The sequence below is a fragment of the Pygoscelis adeliae genome, unplaced genomic scaffold, assembly GCF_000699105.1.
Source record: "Pygoscelis adeliae isolate BGI_AS28 unplaced genomic scaffold, ASM69910v1 Scaffold120, whole genome shotgun sequence".
NCBI lineage: Eukaryota > Metazoa > Chordata > Aves > Sphenisciformes > Spheniscidae > Pygoscelis > Pygoscelis adeliae.
This window is the reverse complement of record NW_008824032.1, coordinates 3,096,622-3,103,896: the sequence shown is the minus strand read 5'-3', so window position 1 is coordinate 3,103,896 and position 7,275 is coordinate 3,096,622. Positions and strand designations below refer to the sequence as shown.

Genomic DNA, 7,275 nt, shown 5'->3' with positions numbered 1-7,275 from the left:
GCAGGAATTTATATTTGGCAAAATGTCTTTTTATTTTTAGATACGTTTAGTTTGACAGGTCTTTTGACCTTTTTAAAAAAGACTTACTATGTGATCACTTTTCATTCTATCTTCTGTTGTCACCAGTTGTTCTTCATAACTGACAGCTATGAAGAAAATCAGCACCTTGTGATCACTGGTACAAATTGCTACAAATTCAACAAGCATTAAAGGAATCTGTGCTGTAGGAAAATAGAAGAAGTCTTAAGTTTTGATCTTATGTAGAGTTTATATATATAGTCTTCCATTTTTTTCTTGAAGAGCACAACCAGAACTTCCTAAAACCTTCTCTATATCTGTTATGAACAAATTCTGTGGTAGAGTGTACAAGCAGGGATAACACAAATACTAACACAACATTCGCACTTAACTTCTAAATGCAATAGTTTTTAGTATAAAATCATTGTAGACAGTTGCATTTGTTATCAGTAACTGCACATGCGGTAACCTGCACGTGTTATGTGTGTTCTGGGTATACAGCTATACATGGAGCAAATACTGTGTTAAATATTAACATCTGAAGGCTGAGAAAAAAGAAATTAAAAATGGCTGAGTTAAAGCTACCTGTATGATTTCTTTTGTAAGAGAGAGTATGTTAGACTACCATCTGTGCCCAGTGCACACAGGTGGCTAGCAAATGGTAAAATTTGCATAGTCCTCTTAAAAGGCAGTAAATTGAATAAAATGCAGTTGTATTATCAGGTTTTTTATCTATATCTCTATATGTTGTTTTGCAGGCTCTTGCTTATGTTAAAGTGACTTTCTGGCTTTAGGATGTTCCAAAATACACAGCCCTCTCATTTGTGGCTCAGTTTAGTTTTCCATAACCTCCAGTGTATGTTAGGACAAGAGTATTCTCTCCCAGCTTATTCTCTCTGTAGCTTTTTACCACGTGTTTGTAAACAGCTAAACTGTTTGTAAACCACAACAGTTTGTAAACTTACAGATATGCTCCTCCTTCTATTCCCATATTTGTCATGCCTGTGACTAAACTTGTGTCTGCATCTGTAAATTTCTCTGAAAAAACAGCTCCTGTGAATATAATCACAGGATTATGTGATTATATACAGATTTCAGTTTTCACTTGTTGTTGCCTTTCTTGTTTTTATCTGTATGTGTCAGTGAGTTTGCTGAGGTTTGTGACTACCTGAGGAAAAAAAAGAGGAAGCCTACTGTAAACGCAGACTCTTAATGTTGCTTGTTACTACTGCAAGAAGTACACCCTCAAAATATAGAGCTTTCAGGGTGACTGCCTGGCAATGTGGAGCTTTTACAGACTGGTAACTAAATGGCTCCTTTTTTGGAGGTGAATTTAGAGCTAGGTGGTTTCTGTTAATTATTATATATGTGTGTGTGTATATATATGCATAAACAAATGGAAATTGAAAATTATTGATGTTCCACAGATGGAATATGAAATTATTCACCTACATGTTATTTGCGAAACATTGCTAGAGTCATTACTTCTGAGTATCTGCTTTTCACAATTTGCTATTTCAGGTTTAGGGTTGATTGAGTTCAATCGCATGGTGATTGTATTTGAATTCTGTTTCTGAAACAGATGATTCCCAAAATGACAAAGATCTTGGAAGGTAGTCTCACAAAGAGAAAAAAATACATAGCCCTATGAGTGTTGGTAATGCTTGCGGTATCTGTAGATATTTGGGGAAATAAAATAGCTTCTAAATTCATGGGAATCAAAAAATTGTGAATAGTGTCAATGTGAATTTGCATTTTACTTGAATAAATGGTCATATTTTTCATAGCATTCATTCAGCTATCCAGTTGTAGTCTGTATATATAGACTTGCCATTAAATACAAGCTATTTATAAGTGCTTTAATCTGGAAGAAATCAAAGTTGCCAAAAGCAAATTTTTCAGCCTGTATATATCATAATGGATATTTAACTGTTCCTGAGATTGACTTTTATGTAATTTGCATGCATGAACAGAGAAATCTATGTCAAGAAAAATAAACAAAACGAAGGTCATTGTAGACCAATGGCTATTGGCTTATTGGTGCCAAAAAAGTTTGTTTATTTATAAAACACATCACGTTTGGCATCCTAAGAGAGCAGCCAAGTGCAGCAGTATTTCACCTTTTCATAGTGGAGGGGAAAAAAAGAGCTCTTTATTTAAACAGCTGGATGAACTTGAGACATAATGAAACTCATTGTAAAACTGAATCCTTCTATGTTGAAAACAAAAAACACTAAGGGTTATTGTTTAATGAAGCAGTGTCCAATGAATCCACAGCAAATAGAAGGTCATAAAGCTAGGATTAGGTTGCATGTCCTTTTTAAGGAATTCAGTGAGCTCAACTACATGTAGTTAACAGAATGAAACTTGGTAGGGGGGTGCTTATTTTTTGCAAAGCAATGGAGAAGTCTCAACAACTATAAACAATACGATTTCCCGATTTGCTAAGGAAATTAAGAGGTGTCACACACACATGTATTAAAAAATTATATTGAATTTAAGGAATAATAAAATGTCATATACGTTTTTACATTGTGTTAAAGAAACCATTACCAAGATGATGTGTGGCTTTGTTTTTGATACTTGAAAGAAGTTGTGAACAAATTCTAAAACATGTAGGAAAAAACATAAGGACTATTCAAGAGCTAACAAAACTGCTGTGTGATGTGAGAATCAAGGAGCTCAGGGGTTTTTGTTTTTATTTAAGCAGAAGATGGATAAGAGACAGCTTGATCACAGTTTCAAGGCAGGACGTTTCTGCTAATAGGAAGTTATTTAATTTAGTATAGAAAAGCATAATGAGATCCAAAGGCTTGAAACTGAAGCTAAATGTATTGATTCTACATATAGCATGACATTCTTAACAGTGAGGATAACTGAACATTGCACAATATACTTCAGAAATCATGGATTCTCTGCTGTTTGAAATGTTTAAATGAAGATAAAATATCTCGTGGAAAGAGGAAAAAAAAACTCAGTTTGAAGACCATTTGAAGTACAAAACCTGGGACTGTGGCATTTATTTGTACCAGAATATGCACTCTCCTTAGTAGACAGAAAATTAATGTATGTGAGACTTACAGAAATTCCATGAAGGAACTGTAAGACTATGTATTCCAGGAACTGAAAGTAGTTGTGTTCTGAACTGCAAATCTAGGTGATGGAGATGATGTTTTCATAATTGTTATCTTTTGACAAAATCCATCCTGTGACACAGATACAATTGACTAACCTTCTGGTTGTTTTAGTTGGTTAGTGGTGTGGTTGAATCCTTCGACCATTCTATTACTTAATTATTTAGTTAAATATGTTGGTGCTTTTTAAACTGATAAATCACTCAACTCAGTGGAATAGGTCTTCTGCAAGAGAAAGCTGTCCTATATTCAAGTTACACGCTAGATCAATTTTACAGTTGGTTTATATAATGGAGTAACACCAGCCCACAAGCATCTGCTCTTAGGGTGCTGCATATTCCTACTCAAACATGTACCAGTCAGTGTAGATCAGATGACAGGACTCCTGCAAGCAGCAGTGCTACTTCTGCAGCACCCCACAATTCCCAAATGTTTTAAAGGAGAGGCTATAAATGGGGGTTGCCCATTTCTGTGTGTCTGTTAATAAAACGGTGGACATGAGACTGTGGTTTCTGCTTAATAATTATAATCCCTTACTTCAGTGTTCATTTCTGTACTTAGATTGTTTTTAGTCATGGAAGAAGTTAGTTAAGTAGTCGAAAAAAATTAGAGTTGCTTATTTACATAGCTTGGTGTCCTTTTTTTCTATGGAAGAGTTTTGTTTTTGAAAAAGGTGCCATATGTAATTTAACAGTTTTTACCTGACAGGGGATATTTGTGAGCTGCTCGGCATGCCTTGGCAGGAGGTCCTTTATGATACCATGTCTTCAGTTCCTCTGCCTTGCAAGGAGGAATGAATCAGACTGCAGTCCTTGTTATTGCAAAAAGATTTAATCTGAAAACACTTGGATCTGACACTACTAAAGAATCACCCATCTTAATGAAGAAAAATGTCTTACCTCTAGATGTTCTGGTCCTAAGAAGTTAAATACCTGCTGCAGGTAACAGTGGTCTCAACTCCAGGAGTCAGTTCTAAAGTATTTGTACTTTTGGCTCTCAGCCAGCACACAAGACTTTCAAGTCTTTGGATTCCATTAGTACTAACCTCTGAGAAGAATGAGAGACCTCAGATCTGTATGTATCATATATTAAAAATGAGTCGTGGAATAAGAAAGTTGTGGGATGCTATGCAAAGTTTGGTCATAGATCATGCTTATGAGAAGCTTTGCCCATTGATATCTCTCCTATGTATGTAATTATTCACTGGCAACTTTGGTTTCCAGTAAGACATATCCACATATGCATGTGCTCTGACATCAGGCATTCAAGATACAGTGAGTATGGATATGACATGAGAATATCACATAAATACTAAGTGGTCTTTATACAAGTGACCAAAAGGATTTGGAGAGAAAATCTGAATCAGGATGTAATATTGGTAAATGGAAATTTTCTTCAACTTCTGATGGAATGGCCCAAGACATGAGAGTGTAAATTCTTTGTTAATAATGTATTATGCTGTCATGAAAGACTGCATCTTGGAAGCTGAATTCAAGTACTTAAAATTAGGCATCCCAACAACGGATTTTTTTTTTTCCCAAAAAATAATGATAAGCTTTGGAATAACAGGGTGTTGAAGTACTCTATGAAAAACTGTTGCAAACAAGTGAATACAGCGCAAAATATCCTATTTCACACATACAGATCTTAAAACCAGGTTTAAATGTTGTTTTCAGAAAGAACATTTCTCTGTTAGAATGTTATTCCTGTCACACTTCCACCGCTTGATGCACATAATTCTGATTCTACTTGTTTCACTCTGGATCCCAACAGACATTCAGACTTAGTTTTCATCTTTTTCCCTTTTATGTATAAATTAGATAATCTGGCATGTCTGTGAAGGCCCCCGGGAGATCCAACATTCTGATAAGAGAGAGAAGATAAGCTTTTATCCTTGAAACCCATGATGTCTACTTTGAGGTATTCAGATGTATCTATATTAGTCCTCCCTTTTAATATCTTCAGAGATATTCCACTCTCCCTGATAGCAGAGTCATTATTTAATAAAAAGGCAAAAGTAAAAGAATAAATTCAGTCCAAAGCCTGTACTATAGCTACTTCTGCTGTATGTCCCGGTAGAGTACACTGGTATGAAAAGATTTGATGAGTTAGGATTGTGCTCCTCCATGCTTGGCAGCAAAGCACAGAATTTGCAGAAGATAGGCTAAAGTGCCGAGAACATGTGCCAAGTCATCATATCTCTTCAGCTTCTTCTGCTGGAAGGACCTCACTGCAGCTCCCAGCATATTTTAAAACCACCATCAGTCAGTGACAATGCTGCTATTTAAGCATCAGTCCTTACTTCAGGGCAATTGGCCAGACTGAAGCAGACGGTACAATTTCTCTCTTATTTTAGTAATTTGTGAAGTATTTCAGGGTGAACACTTATGCAAATGGATGTGAATTATTGGAGAGTGCTTTGTTTGCTCGGGATATGCCGAATGAAATCATCTACTTTGTTAGGATGTTTCCTAGAAAACTGACTTAGCATGATACTGTTGCTGAAGGGTGACAGCCGCTTAATCAGGGCAATACTAGTGTAATTTTCATTAAGGACAATCATTAGCTAGTGCCATGTATTTATACTGAATATAAAGCTCAAGTTAAAGGGAAAACACTTATCTGTTAAAACTTCCACTCAGTCTGAAATCCCCAGTGGGTTGGTTGGTTCGTTGGTTGGTTTTGGTGCTAATCTTGCTTCCTCTCACCTTACAACAAGTAGTGGGGAACAATATAAAAAAAAAGTGCCACAGAGCAGTCTTTCAAAATGGACCAAAGGATTACCATCAACCCTTAAAATGTGTCCTAGACTACCATATATCTTCATTGTCCATTATAAATAGGTTGTTTAAATGATGCACCATTTTTATTATTTTATTGGTTATGATTGTATTCAGGACTACAGTTTGGGAACAAGTGGCAAATAGAGTTACTTAGTTTTTTTCTCTACCTTGCTGTCCTATAATGTAGTTATGATGTTCTATACACAACTTTTCATCTGTAGATACCAGTACACTGAGATCACTGTCAAAGGAGATATTGTATTCTTTTGTAAAACCCTGTCTCCAGCTTATAAATAGGGAAATGAAGGCACAAGGAAGAAAAGATACTTTTTTTCCCCCTAAGGTTATCCAGTAGACCAGTTGGCAAAGTCAGGACTAGAGCTCGGGTCTCTCAAGGTCAGTGGTCTCCATTAAACTGCTTGTATAACAATTGGAAAAGTCATTACTTAATACTTCAAAGTTTTAACCCTGAAATTTGGTAATCTATGGACTTTACTTCCCTAAGGCCAATTTTAGAATAGTTTACTGCAGGTCTCTTCACCTGTGAAAGGGGAACTCACGATTCTGACATTTGCCTGCACTATAGGTGGACAGTTATCATTTTTGTTCAGGATTTTACAATATGCTAATATGATCATATATAACAAGGAGATAGGGCTTTATGTTGTAAAATCTTGTTTCTGATCATAATCTTGATGTTTTGAATACATGTGGAGGTGTTTCACCTGTTTCATACAACATGGTTGTTAATTATATATTTCATATTCCTCCCTTCTTTTGTTTTACTTTTTATCTTCAGAAATTTTCTGGAACAGCAATTTCTTGTTAAAGTCTCTGACTCAGATGGGAAAGGCCATCAGCTAAGTTAGGGAGATGGCAATTCAGCATGCAGAGAAAAAGACCCAAAGAGAACAGATAGAAAGTTACATTGGTGATATATCTGGACAGCAAGATATTGCTGCAAAGCAGCGTGTCGATGTTAATTCCAAGTGAACCAGCTGGGTTGACAGAAGCAATGTAACTGTGGTTTCACTCAGACTGGGGATTGGACTAGGGAATGTAGTTCATAGCTAGGCTTGGGTAACTCTGCACGGCACTGCATTGTACTAATGTTGATGAGACAGAGCGCAATAGTTACATGTGAGCTTTTATGTAAGTGTGAAATGACTCACTCTAAAAAGCATTTTCTCAGATTTAAAAAAGTAAGCCTGCTACAGAACTGTGTTACTCACCTTAGTCCTAAATTATTAATTTTATAATGTCTTGATAGGTACAAAAATCTGATACATCCATGTGTTATATGAACCAATAATGTGTAAAAAGAAAATTAAGATGCATCC

The 7,275-nt window shown here is 35.8% G+C and overlaps 1 protein-coding gene across 1 annotated transcript in view; it reads left to right on the top strand.

Annotated features, from left to right (window-relative positions):
* Nucleotides 1-7,275, top strand: part of STXBP5L (syntaxin binding protein 5-like) — a 211,335-nt gene that overhangs the window by 67,100 nt on the left and 136,960 nt on the right. The window lies entirely within an intron of this gene.